Below are 11,920 nucleotides of genomic sequence, written 5' to 3' on the forward strand. Positions count from 1 at the left end.
TTGGTCCATAGTCACTCACCTGGCTTGCGTGGCTAAGGCGGGACTAGAACTCACCGTCTCCTGGCGATTGGTCCATAGTCACTGACCGGGCTTGCGTGGCTAAGACGGGACTAGAACTCACCGTCTCCTGGCGATTGGTCCATAGTCACTCACCTGGCTTGCGTGGCTAAGGCGGGACTAGAACTCACCGTCTCCTGGCGATTGGTCCATAGTCACTCACCTGGCTTGCGTGGCTAAGGCGGGACTAGAACTCACCGTCTCCTGGCGATTGGTCCATAGTCACTCACCTGGCTTGCGTGGCTAAGGCGGGACTAGAACTCACCGTCTCCTGGCGATTGGTCCATAGTCACTCACCTGGCTTGCGTGGCTAAGGCGGGACTAGAACTCACCGTCTCCTGGCGATTGGTCCATAGTCACTCACCTGGATTGCGTGGCTAAGGCGGGACTAGAACTCACCGTCTCCTGGCGATTGGTCCATAGTCACTCACCTGGATTGCGTGGCTAAGGCGGGACTAGAACTCACCGTCTCCTGGCGATTGGTCCATAGTCACTCACCTGGATTGCGTGGCTAAGACGGGACTAGAACTCACCGTCTCCTGGCGATTGGCCCATAGTCACTGACCTGGCTTGAGTGGCTAAGGCGGGACTAGAACTCACCGTCTCCTGGCGATTGGCCCATAGTCACTCACCTGGCTTGAGTGGCTAAGGCGGGACTAGAACTCACCATCTCCTGGCGATTGGTCCATAGTCACTCACCTTGCTTGAGTAGCTAAAGCGGGACTAGAACTCACTGTCTCCTGGCGATTGGTCCATAGTCACTCACTCACCTGGCTTGCGTGGCTAAGGCGGGACTAGAACTCACCATCTCCTGGCAATTGGTCCATAGTCACTCACCTTGCTTGAGTGACTAAGGCGGGACTAGAACTCACCGTCTCCTGGCGATTGGTCCATAGTCACTCACCTGGCTTGTGTGGCTAAGGCGGGACTAGAACTCACAGTCCCCTAGTCAGTGGCTCAAAGTCAGTCAGCCGATTTTCATGGCTAAGGCGGGACTAAAACTCCCCCTCTCCTGCTGATTGGCCCACCAAGCTGCTTGTCTTGTCTGAGCCTGGACTCGAACTCACTGTGCCCCTGTTTCTACCCTGGGGCCTTCACCACTACACCACACTGCCTCTCAATAGATTTATACTCTGCCTTCATTCGTAGGGTATTATAAGCAGAATGCGGTGCGCACTTGTCAATAATCTGAGAGAGTTAGGCGTCAAAAATCAACGCACAACAATTGTGTGCAGCTGATCCTCTCCACAAGGATACACAGTAATGCATTTCCAAAGAATTAGTGTCCCTCCCGGATACTCGCCAGTCTGTCCATCTGCCGATAAGCCGAACCTCGGATTTTTAACCAAAATGCCATGAAAAAAATGGATTATCTGTGGATTAGGGATAATCCACAATTGGGCTAAGGCAATTATGAAACGTATTTGAGGACGATGAATTAACCACAGATGGGCTTATATGCAAGGATATATGATCCATACTCCTATTTTCTACTGTAACAACAACCCTGCGGGTCAGGATAAAACTGGAAGAATGTGAGTTCTAGTCCCACTTTAGGCATGAAAGCTGGCTGGGTGACTTTGGGCCAATCACCAGGAGATGGGGAGTTCTAGTCCTGCTTTAGGCATAAAAGCTTACTGAGTGACTTTGGGCCAATCACCAGGAGATAGCAATAGCAATAGCAGTTAGACTTATATACCGCTTCATAGGCCTTTCAGGCCTCTCTAAGCGGTTTACAGAGAGTCAGCATATTGCCCCCAACAATCCGGGTCCTCATTTTACCCACCTCGGAAGGATGGAAGGCTGAGTCAACCCTGAGCCGGTGAGATTTGAACCGCTGAACTGCTGATCTAGCAATAGCCTGCAGTGCTGCATTTAACCACTGCGCCACCTTGGCTCTTATGGGGAGTTCTAGTCCCACCTTTAGGCATGAAAGCCACCTGGATGACTTTGGGCCAATCACCAGGGGACTGTGAGTTCTAGTCCTGCCTTAGGCATAAAAGCTACCTGGGTGACTTTGGGCCAATCACCAGGAGATGGGGAGTTCTAGTCCCACTTTAGGCATGAAAGCTACCTAGGTGACTTTGGGCCAATCACCAGGAGACTGTGAGTTCTAGTCCCGCCTTAGGCATAAAAGCTACCTGGGTGACTTTGGGCCAATCACCAGGAGACGGTGAGTTCTAGTCCCACTTTAGGCATGAAAGCTACCTGGGTGACTTTGGGCCAATCAACAGGAGACGGTGAGTTCTAGTCCCGCCTTAGGCATAAAAACTACCTGGGTGACTTGGGCCAATCACCAGGAGACTGTGAGTTCTAGACCCGCCTTAGGCATAAAAGCTACCTGGGTGACTTTGGGCCAATCACCAGGAGACGGGGAGTTCTAGTCCCGCCTTAGGCATGAAAGCTACCTGGATGACTTTGAGCCAATCACCAGGAGACGGGGAGTTCTAGTCCCGCTTTAAGCATGAAACCCAGCTAGGTGACTGTTTGGGCCAGTCCTTCTCAGCCCAACCGACCTAACAGGGTTGTTTTGTGGGGGAAATAACTAAATATGCATAGGGAGATAGGAGTGAACATAGGGGGTATGATCACTGCCTTGAGTTATTTGGAAGCTGGATACAAATAAATTAATTCAATGAAAGCAAGATTCACACAACTCCATTAACCTGGGTCAAATCTAGCAACAACAGATGCATTTATACATGCTTAGTTAATGGGAATTTAGGACGGGATTAGCCTATTGTGTGAATGCCTTTTGGCTTAATTTATCTATGTTCTCTGGAAATGCAATGCAGATAGTCTTTGACTTATGACCATTCATTTCATGTCGCGGGTAGAAAGTGACAAAGAAACACTGGGGGGAAAAACTGACACCCTCGGTCCTCGCAGTTACGACCAGCACGGCATCCCACAGTTACGTGACCAAAATTGGGACACTTAGCAACTGGCACATGTGGATGACAATGGCAGCGTCCTGGGGGGGGAGGGGAGGTCGTGTGATCCCCACTTATGACCTATCCAGCCCTATTTCCATTAAGCAAAGCAAAGGGGAGAAGCCAGGTTTGCTTAATGACTGTAATAACCACAATGATTCACTTAATAACCACGGCAAAAAAAATTGTAAAATCAACTTGCTGAACAACTGCCTTGCTTACCCATGGGAATTCTGTTCCCCATTTTGGTCGTAAACCGAGGACTAACAGAATCTTGGAGAGGACCAGCCATAGGGAAACCTTGATTGGCTATGTAATCCGAATCTGTTTCATTTTAGGACATTTCTGTCGATCACACAAATATCTCAAATTGTCACTTGCTACCAATACAGGTAGTCCTCGAATTACGACAGTTCACTTAGTGACCATTCAAAGTTTCAACGGCACTGAAAAATGGGACTTAAGTTATGACGGTTTGTCACACTTATGACCCATGCAGTATTCCCCACGGTCATGTGATCAAAAGTCAGACATTTGGCAACTGACCCATATTTATGACGGTCGCAGTGTTTGGCCACCTTCTGACGAGCAAAGTCAACGGGGAAACCAGATCCACTCAACAACTGGGTTACTCACTTAACGACGGCAGTCATTCGCTTAGCCACCAAGGATGGTCGTGGAAAGGGGCAAAACTCATGTCTCACTTAACAACTAAAAACTTGGGGCTCAGTTACCATCGTAAATCGAGGACTGCTTGCACCGTAACCAGACTTGGGGAATTGTGCAATTCTCATTGCACCCACAAGGGGGCACCAAAATAAGCCAGCTTGGCTATTGTGACTGTGCCCCCCTCGGTTTTCCATCAAGGACACAATTGACAATTCTTCCCTCCATGCCTGGCTTGTGTTCAATGAGGCAGTCACACAAACAAGATGATTTATTTATGCCCCCTTTGTGCCTTTCCATTGACGTCATCGACGTCGCTTGCATTCAGCCAATGACGGGAATTGATTCAACTCGATGCAACTGACTCATCCGTGGCAACCCAGATGGGACCGGTCAGACCCATTCCTGCCCCATTGCTTTGGAAGCCAGCTGCTGTCAAGAAAAAAAGCAGAATTTCCTTGCAGGGTGCAGCTCCCTTAGCAAGAAATTCTTATTTATTTATTCCACCTCTTATCGTTGATCAATGCCATTTTTTCTGTACAAGGTCTAGGGAGATTCTCCGGCACCCAGGGTTGTGGCCCGCCAGCAGAGCTGGCAGCAGATTCGGACAGTGAGGAGGTTGGGGAGGAACCTGGGCCAGTCCTGAAGTCTGGGGAAGGCTCGGATGAGGGCTCTGCGTCGGAGGCAGAGAGGGGGACAGGGCCGTCCGACAGTTATCAGCTGCCTTCGGAGTCAGACATCAGTGAGGCAGAAGAACAGCTGGAGCCTGTTACCAGTGTGTGCATGTGCAGAGTTCCCAGACAAAGGGAACAGCTAAAGAACAGGGGTCGACTTGGGAATAAGGCCACAGGTGGACGGTGAATGGCCCCTCCCATAGGGAATAAAAGAGGAGCGAAAGGGGAGTGGAGTTTGCAGGAGGCAATCAGTTCCCTTAATTGGTTCCTGACTCTCCGAGGCTCCTGGCCAAGTTCTGCAGATCTCGGCCTGGCAGCTCTCCAAGGCAGATAAGGTCTGTGACCGAAAATCCTCCCTTGAAAGACTTTGCTGGAGGTGAAGGAACAGAATTCAATCAATTAATAAAAGGGTTTTTTGTCGGGACCAGGAGTTGGCTTCATGCTCTCAGGAAGCCTCGGTCAGAACACACAATTGATGGTTGTTCCAAAGGTGCTTTTTTCAACTGGACTTTCTGGTTTTTACAGAATAACAAGAGTTGGAAGGGGGCTTGGAGGTCATCTAGTCCAACCCCCCAGGGCCCAAGCAGGAGACCCTACACCATTTCTGACAGATGGCAGTCCAGTCTCTTCTTGAAAGCCTCCAGGGATGAAGCTCCCACAACTTCTGAAGGCAACTTCTGTTCCATGGGTTGATTGCTCTCATTATCAGGAAATTCCTCCTTATTTCTACATTGATTCTCTCTCCTTGGTCAGTTTCCATCCATTCTTCCTTGTCTGCCCATCAGGTGCTTTGGGAAATAGCTTGACCCCCTCCTCTCTGTGGCAGCCCCTCAAATGTTCACTCAAGCCGGGCCTGTCAAGAGCCTCGGATTGCAACCTCCATGCTCCCCAGCACTGACCAGCTGCAGCCCTGCAGCCAGGGCCTGGCTGGGGAGAGCATCCTGCACACTGCTGTAAAGAAGGGAAGGGAAGAATGAAGGGAGAAATGGAAGTGAATGGATGAAGGAGAGGGGAGAGGGAGGGAAGAAGAAGGGAAAGGAGGGAGGGAAAGAAAATGGATGAAGGAGAGGAGGAAGAGGGAAGAAAGAAAGAAAGAAAAAGAAAGAAAGAAAGAAAGAAAGAAAGAAAGAAAGAAAGAAAGAAAGAAAGAAAGAAAGAAAGAAAGAAAGAGGGAGGGAGGGAGGGAGGGAGGGAGAAGGACGAGGAGGGAGGGAAGAAAATGGATGAAGAAAGAGGAGGAAGGGGGAGAGGTGAGAAAGAAAGAGAGAGGGGGGAGGGAGGTTAGGGAAGGAGAAGGAAGAGGAGGGAGGGAAGAAAATGGATGAAGGAGAGGGGGGAGGGGAGAAAGAAAGAGGAGAGAAGGAAGAGGAGGAAGGGAGGAAAGAAAATGGATGAAAGAGAGGAGGAAGGGGGAGAGGTGAGAAAGAAAGAAAGAGAGAGAGAGGGAGGGTGGGAGAAGGACGAGGAAGGAGGGAAGAAAATGGATGAAGAAAGAGGAGGGAGGAAAGGTGAGAAAGAAAGAGAGAGGGGGGAGGTTAGGGAAGGAGAAGGAAGAGGAGGGAGGGAAGAAAATGGATGAAGGAGAGGAGGAGGGGAGGAGGGGAGGAGGGGAGGAGGGGAGAAAGAAAGATGTAGAGGAGGAGGAGAGAGAGGGAAAAAAGAAGGAAAATGGATGGAGAGGCAGAGAAAAAGGAGGAGGGGGAGGGGACAGAGGGGAGAGGGGGAAGAAATAAGGAGGAAGGGAAGGGGAAGGAAGTCAATGGATGAAACAGGAAAGGGAGCAAAGAGAGGATAAAGGGAAGGGGGAAGAAAATAAACGGAGGGGGGGGCAGAAGGAAGGGAAGAGGAAGGGAAGAGGCACTCTGCCCATGGTCAGATGCCCTGCTGGCTTTCCTAGGGGCCAAAGAGCATCGGAGGGGCCGGCGCGGCGGGACAGGCGGAGGCCGGGGCGGAAGCGGAGGAAGCGGCCTCCGGAGAAGACAAAAAGGGTCAGGCGGCCTCGAAGCGGCGCTCGGGCGGCTCTGTTGCTGCGGCTGCCGCTGCTAAGAAACCCCGAGAGGGAAGAGCGGAGGAAGGGGAGGGCCTCCAAAGAGACACTGAGCTCTTTCTTTCTTTCTCTCTTTCTTTCCTTTTCTCCATCTCCCTCCCTCCCTTTCTTTCCTTCCTTTCTTCTTTTCCCTTTTCTCTTTCCTTTTCTTTCTTTTCTTTCTTTTTTTCTTTTTCTTCTTTCCTTCCACTCTTTTTTTCTCTCCTTCCTTCCTCTTTTTCATTTCTTTCTCATTCTTTCTCATTCTTTCTCTTCTTCCCATTCCTTTTTTCTCTCCCTCTTCTCTTCCTTCTCTTTCCCTCCCTCCTTTAATTCTCCTTTCCTTAGCCCCATTTCTTAGTCCTTTCTCCCCTTCCTACCCCTCTTCTCTTTCCGGTTCCTTTTGCCCTTCCCCTCCCCTTTCTCCTTGCCTTCCTTTTCCCTTCCCTTCTTTTCCCTTCCTTCTCTCTTTCCATTCTCCCTTCCTTTTCTCTGAAAACCCCAAAGCTTCCTCTCTTAAGAAACGAGAAACGGCTTCATTATGACCAATACTCTTTCTTTCTTTCTTTCTTTCTTTCTTTCTTTCCTTTTCCTTCTTTCCTTTCTTTTTTCTTCTTTCCTTCCTCTTTTTCCTTTCTTTCTCATTCTTTCTCTTCTTCCCATTCCTTTTTTCTCTCCCTCTTCCCGTCCTTCTTCCTCCCTCTTCCTCCCTTCCTCTTTCTTTCTTTCTTTCTTTCTTTCTTTCTTTCTTTCTTTCTTTCTTTCTTTCTTTCTTTCTTTCTTTCTTTCTCTCTCTCTTCCTCCCTCCCTCTCTCTCTCTCTCTCTCTCTCCCTCCCTTCTTGATTTATTTATTTTTTTAAAAACCCAAAAGGGGCAAAAACGGTCCTTCCCTCCCTCGCCCACTCCCCCCCCCCGGGATGGGAACCATGGGACCTGGTCCTCCGCACGCCGAACAGCTACGCCACCTTCTCTGCCTAATACCAGCTCGGCAGCTGTCTGGTGGGTGGATGGGAGGGAGAGGCGTGGGGGAGGCATCCTGGCTTGCTGGATCGTTGGGGGGGGGGGGGCGAGGGTGGCTAAGATAGGGCCGGATCCGTTCCTGGGGGCGACTTTCCCTTTTCTTTGCCCCCTCCCTCCTTAAATCCCTCCCACTTGGGCAACTCCTCATTGGTTGGTTCATAGGCAGCCTTGCCCCAGAGGTTGGCAGAGGAGCCTGCCACTCACGTCTTCTTCTCTCTCCCCCCCCCGCCCCTCCCCAGCTGAACTTCGCCTTGAAGTTTGAATCGGGCTGTTGCGAGCGTCTGGCTCCGTGGGCGGGTGTGAGTGCGGACACACAACACACACACACACGAGAGAGAGCGTTGCGAGCGCATCAAGTTTCAACTTTGGACCGAGGCGGCGGTGTGGCTTTCCGTCTCAGAAGCGGCCAGCCGCGGGAACCACGGAAAGAAAAGAAAGGAAGGAAGGAAGGAAAGAACAAAAGAAAGAAGGAAAGAAAGAGCGAACGGGAGAAGGGAAGAAAAGGAACGAAAGAAGAAAGGGAAGGGAAGGAGAGAGGGAGGAAGAAGAAGGAGAAACGCAAAAGATCCCTTGATCCAACCCAACATTAAACCCCTCTTGGGCAAAACCAAGCAAGGCTCCCGAAAGATCCTAGATCCTTTGCACGGATTTCGGCGAAGGATTCCGCCAGATCCGGAGCGTCTCTAAAGGAAGGAGGCCCGCGCGATCGTCTCGTCTGAATGCAGAAAAGCAGGTAAGGAAGGGTGGAAGGAGGAGAGCGGGCTGGGGGGGGGGCTTTCTTTGGGGGGGGGTGAACCCAAGCCAAACCCCTTTTTAACGGGGTGCTCATTCTCCCCCCCCCCTTTCCCGGCTTCTGCATGATGCTGCGTTGATCCCAAGGAGAGATTTCCAGCAAATAAAACTTTCTACCTTTCCGATCTTAGCAAATCCGGGTAGTCTCGCACTTACGACCACTTATGTTGTTCAGTGAGTTTTGCCCCTGCAAATGTGTTTTTCCCCCCTCTGGCTTACGGGTTGTTATAGGTCTGACTCCAGTGGAACCCAAAGCTTAGGTCACTAAGGGAGACCATTGTTAAGTGAGTCTTGAACCATTTTAGGAAATTTCTTGCCCTGTTTGTTAAGCAAATTAACTGTCGTCGTTAAGTTAGCGACCTGGTTGTTAAATGAATCTGGCTTCCACCATTGACTTGGCTCGTCAGGTCGCAAAAGGGGATCGTGTGACCCGGGACACTACAACCGTCATGAATGTGAGTCAGTGGTCAAGCAGCTGAATGTTGATCGCATGACCTCCGGGAGGCTGCAACGGTCGTAAGTGTGAAAAACCGGTCCAAAGTCACTTTTTTCAGTGCCGTTTCGAACCGTCACTAAATGAACTGTTGTAAGTGGAGGACTACCTGTATTTACGACAGCTACGGCATTGCAGAGTGAGTGACAGGGTCGAACCTTCCCAGCCAGTTTCCAATAAGACAAGCCAATGTTGGGAGCCAAATTCGCTTAACGGCTGAATGATTCGCTTAACAACCATGGCAAAAAGGTGGAAAAAAATGGGGGGAAACTGCTTGCTTAGCAACGGAAATTCAGGTTCCAATCCAGGCATGGTCGTAAGTCGAGGACTACCTGAACTGGGGGGGGAAATCATGGAACAAAATCAACAGCATCTGAATACAGCTAGTCCTCAGCTTACTACCACAATGGAGCTCTGTGGTTAAGTGAGAGCTTGGTTAAGTCCATTTTGCCCCACTTTACGACCTACCTTGCCACCGTTGTTAAGCGAATCGCTGCTCTTGATAAGTTAGCCTTGTGGTCGTTAAGCGAATCTGGCTTCCCCATGAAGTTGGCTTGTCGGAAAGTTGCAAAACAGAATCACATGATCCTCCCTGAGATGTTGCAACCGTCGTAAATGTGAATCAGTTGTCCCAAGCGGCCAAATTTTGATCACAGGACTATTGGGGGGGGGGAATGCTGCAACGGTCGTAAGAGTAAAAAACGGCCATAAGTCCCTGTTTTCAGGAACTGTCACTAAACAAACCATCGTAAGCATGCATCGTTTGTGAGTCCTGATTAATGGTTTTTTTTGCCAGCCTCAATCCCCCCCCCCAAATGCATGGATGTCCAGACCCCTCATCCCCAGCAAGAGATGGGAACCGTAGTTTCGTCTTACAGTCGGTCAAAAATCTGTTTTGCAAACAAATGTAAGGGGAAAACCGCTGATGTTCTCGGACCGGGAAACGGAGGGAAGGAAAAGCGGCAAAACAATAAAACCGCAGCAGGATTAAAACTTGTTGAAACACGCATGAAATTCTTGGAGCGGAGGGTCACAGATCAAAAGTAGACGCCCTTTGGATATGAATTCTCTCGCAGGCTGCAGAGGGGATGGGCTGAGCCAAGGTACCACAATCCGTTGGAATGGAGCTGGAAGGGACCTTGGAGGTCTTCTAGTCCAGCCCCCTGCTCAGGCGAGAGACCCTCCAGCATTTCAGACAAGCGCATGTTCAGTCTCTTCTTAAAAACCTCGGGAGGGAGGGAGGGAGGGAGGGAGGAAGGAAGGAAGGAAGGAAGGAAGGAAGGAAGGAAGGAAGGAAGGAAGGAAGGAAGGAAAGTCCACAGAATAACAGAAGGGACCTTGGAGGTCTTCTAGTCCAACCTCGTAATCAGGCAAGAGACCCTCCAGCATTTTAGACAAACGGATGTTCAGTCTCTTCTTAAAAACCTCAGGAGGGAGGGAGGGATGAAGGAAGGAAAGGAAGGAAGGAAGGAAGGAAGGAAGGAAGGAAGGAAGGAAGGAAGGAAGGAAGGAAGGAAGGACCGCAGAATAACAGAAGGGGTCTTAGAGGTTCTAGTCGAAGTTTCTCCTTAATTCTAGGTTGCTTCTTTCCTTGATGAGTTTCCATCTGTTTTTTTTTTCCTCATCCTGCCTTCTGCTGCTTTCAATCAATCAATCAGAATAGAGCTGGAGGGGACCTTGGAGGTCTTCTAGTCCAACCCCTTCCTCAAGCAGGAGATCCTATACCATTTCAGACAAATGGCTAATCCAGTCTCTTCTTTTGCCCAGGTTCGCCTGGTGCACCAGTTGCGTCCCTACCTGAACCGGGAGGCCCTCACAACAGTCACTCGCGCCCTTGTGACCTCTAGACTGGACTACTGCAACGTGCTCTACATGGGGCAGCCCTTGAAGAGCATTCAGCGATTCCAGCTTGTCCAGAATGCAGCCGCGCGAGCGATCGTGGGTGTACCTCGGTTCACCCACGTAACACCTATCCTCCGCGAGCTGCACTGGCTGCCTATTGGTCTTCGGATACGCTTCAAGGCGCTAGTCGTCACTTATAAAGCCCTTCATGGTATTGGACTTGGGTACTTGAGAGACCGCCTGCTGCCAATTACCTCCAATAGACCCATTAGATCCCACAGATTAGGCCTCCTCCGAATTCCATCCGCCGGCCAGTGTCGACTGGCGACTACTCGGAGGAGGGCCTTCTCTGTGGCTGCTCCGGCCCTCTGGAACGAGCTCCCCGTGGAGATTCGAACCCTCGCCACCCTCCAGGCCTTCCGCAAAGCTCTCAAAACCTGGCTGTTCCGACAGGCCTGGGGCTAAAGAGCTGTTGCCCCCCTCCTCGAATGGTATGACTGCTGTGTGTTTTAAACCATGTATTGTTTTGTGTTGTTTTTAATTTTGTCTGTATCCCCCCCCCTTCCCTGGTTGAGTTGTGAGCCGCCCTGAGTCCCCCTCGGGGGGAAAAGGGCGGCATATAAATAAAATCAACATTCAACATTCATTCTTTAAAACCTCCAGGGTTGGCGCACCCACAACTTCTAGTGGCAAGCTGTTCCACTGGTTAATTGTCCTTGCTGTTAGGAAGCTTCTCCTTAATTCTAGGTTGCTTCTCTCCTTGATGAGTTTCCATCTGTTGTTTCTTGTTCTGCCTTTGGGTGCTTTGGAAAATAACACGACCCTTTCTTCTTTGGGGCAACCCATCAAATACAGGAATGGTGCTCTCATGTCCCCCCCTGGTCCTTCTTATCTCCAGACTGGCCCAACCCAAATCCCTGCAACCGTTCTTCACATGTTTTAGTCTCCAGGCCTTTAATCATCTCAGATGCTCTTCTCTGCAACTGATGCTTTCTGCACCCAACCAGCCAATTTTGGCAAGCCCAAACCATGAACAGCACCCAGGAAAGTCCGCAGGATGTGGGGCTTAGGAAAAGCAATAAATCAAAATTGCAAACCTGGATGGTGCAATGGAGCCTCTCCCTGGTTTTTTGATTTTTTGTAATCTCCATGTATATAATTGCATCCTTTTGGGGCTGATTCAATGGCCCTGTGCAGCTGATGTTTTCTGCACCTGTGGCAACAATCACACCACGGGGTCCATTCTTTTACTTCTCCTTGCTTTTTTGGCTGCCACCACACAGAGCTGGCACATGTGGATGGATGGATAGATTAGATGGATGGATGGATGGATGGATGGATGGATGGATGGATGGATGGATAGATGATAGATAGATAGATAGATAGATAGATAGATAGATAGATACATAGATAGAT

General features: G+C 50.1%; 2 protein-coding genes across 2 annotated transcripts in view; both read left to right on the forward strand.

The window, feature by feature from the left end:
- The first annotated feature begins 7,970 nt into the window (after positions 1-7,970).
- The window catches only part of TIPE1 (TNF alpha induced protein 8 like 1), a 14,439-nt gene continuing 10,489 nt past the window's right edge, over positions 7,971-11,920 (forward strand). The window contains exon 1 of the mRNA XM_087703368.1: positions 7,971-8,110. The gene's annotated coding sequence lies outside the window, so the exon portion shown is untranslated. The remainder of the gene's footprint in view (positions 8,111-11,920) is intronic.
- The window catches only part of LOC148049878 (procathepsin L-like), a 77,519-nt gene continuing 73,593 nt past the window's right edge, over positions 7,995-11,920 (forward strand). Inside the window, exon 1 of the mRNA XM_087703367.1 lies at positions 7,995-8,110. The gene's annotated coding sequence lies outside the window, so the exon portion shown is untranslated. The remainder of the gene's footprint in view (positions 8,111-11,920) is intronic.

Source organism: Thamnophis sirtalis, unplaced genomic scaffold (genome assembly GCF_051295495.1).
Source record: "Thamnophis sirtalis isolate CommonGarterSnake01/CBP01778 unplaced genomic scaffold, rThaSir2_p1.2 scaffold_1, whole genome shotgun sequence".
Taxonomy (NCBI): Eukaryota; Metazoa; Chordata; class Lepidosauria; order Squamata; family Natricidae; genus Thamnophis; species Thamnophis sirtalis.